At 50.4% G+C, this 1,271-nt stretch overlaps 2 non-coding genes and 1 pseudogene across 2 annotated transcripts; all 3 read left to right on the top strand.

Annotated features, from left to right (window-relative positions):
* The first annotated feature begins 245 nt into the window (after nucleotides 1-245).
* On the top strand, nucleotides 246-364 carry LOC123178371 (5S ribosomal RNA). Its single transcript, XR_006489522.1, has one exon. It is a non-coding gene; the product is annotated as a 5S ribosomal RNA (ribosomal RNA).
* Nucleotides 365-665: 301 nt separating this feature from the next.
* Nucleotides 666-777, top strand: LOC123178372 (uncharacterized; annotated as a pseudogene).
* Nucleotides 778-1,078: 301 nt separating this feature from the next.
* Nucleotides 1,079-1,197, top strand: LOC123178370 (5S ribosomal RNA). Its single transcript, XR_006489521.1, has one exon. It is a non-coding gene; the product is annotated as a 5S ribosomal RNA (ribosomal RNA).
* Nucleotides 1,198-1,271: the final 74 nt, after the last annotated feature.

The following is a 1,271-nucleotide window of genomic DNA, read 5'->3' as shown; positions in this document are numbered from 1 at the left end:
TAGCACGTTTTATTATTTTGCACGTTTACGGTAAGTTTTAGCTCGCTGCTCATTATTCACGCGTCTAGCGGCGGCAAGCGTGTTCTGAAAGGGGTCGAAACCATGGTAAATAGGCACTGGTGCAGTTGAACCGTGGTAAAACTCGTCTCCGTAGTTGAGCGGGAGCGGCCAAAGGAATGTGCAATCGTGTGTGTAGTGGAGCTGGGAGGGGCAAGCATAAGGGACGAAGACGGGGGTAACATGTCGGATGCGATCATACCAGCACTAAAGCACCGGATCCCATCAGAACTCCGAAGTTAAGCGTGCTTGGGCGAGAGTAGTACTAGGATGGGTGACCTCCTGGGAAGTCCTCGTGTTGCATTCCCTTTTTAATTTTTTTGCACCGCGTGCAAAACAAAACGCACGAGCGCGACGTATGTTTAGCACATTTTATTATTTTGCACGTTTGCGGTAAGTTTTAGCTCGCTGCTCATTATTCACGCGTCTAGCGGCGGCAAGCGTGTTCTGAAAGGGGTCGAAACCATGGTAAATAGGCACTGGTGCAGTTGAACCGTGGTAAAACTCGTCTCCGTAGTTGAGCGGGAGCGGCCAAAGGAATGTGCAATCGTGTGTGTAGTGGAGCTGGGAGGGGCAAGCATAAGGGACGAAGACGGGGGTAACATGTCGGATGCGATCATACCAGCACTAAAGCACCGGATCCCATCAGAACTCCGAAGTTAAGCGTGCTGAGTAGTACTAGGATGGGTGGCCTCCTGGGAAGTCCTCGTGTTGCATTCCCTTTTTAATTTTTTTGCACCGCGTGCAAAACAAAACACACGAGCGCGACGTATGTTTGGCACGTTTTATTATTTTGCACGTTTGCGGTAAGTTTTAGCTCGCTGCTCATTATTCACGCGTCTAGCGGCGGCAAGCGTGTTCTGAAAGGGGTCGAAACCATGGTAAATAGGCACTGGTGCAGTTGAACCGTGGTAAAACTCGTCTCCGTAGTTGAGCGGGAGCGGCCAAAGGAATGTGCAATCGTGTGTGTAGTGGAGCTGGGAGGGGCAAGCATAAGGGACGAAGACGGGGGTAACATGTCGGATGCGATCATACCAGCACTAAAGCACCGGATCCCATCAGAACTCCGAAGTTAAGCGTGCTTGGGCGAGAGTAGTACTAGGATGGGTGACCTCCTGGGAAGTCCTCGTGTTGCATTCCCTTTTTAATTTTTTTGCACCGCGTGCAAAACAAAACGCACGAGCGCGACGTATGTTTAGCACGTTTTATTATTT

The sequence above is a fragment of the Triticum aestivum genome, unplaced genomic scaffold (genome assembly GCF_018294505.1).
Source record: "Triticum aestivum cultivar Chinese Spring unplaced genomic scaffold, IWGSC CS RefSeq v2.1 scaffold9163, whole genome shotgun sequence".
Lineage (NCBI taxonomy): Eukaryota > Viridiplantae > Streptophyta > Magnoliopsida > Poales > Poaceae > Triticum > Triticum aestivum.
Note: the sequence above shows the minus strand (reverse complement) of the source record. Positions and strands in the feature narration are given on the sequence as shown.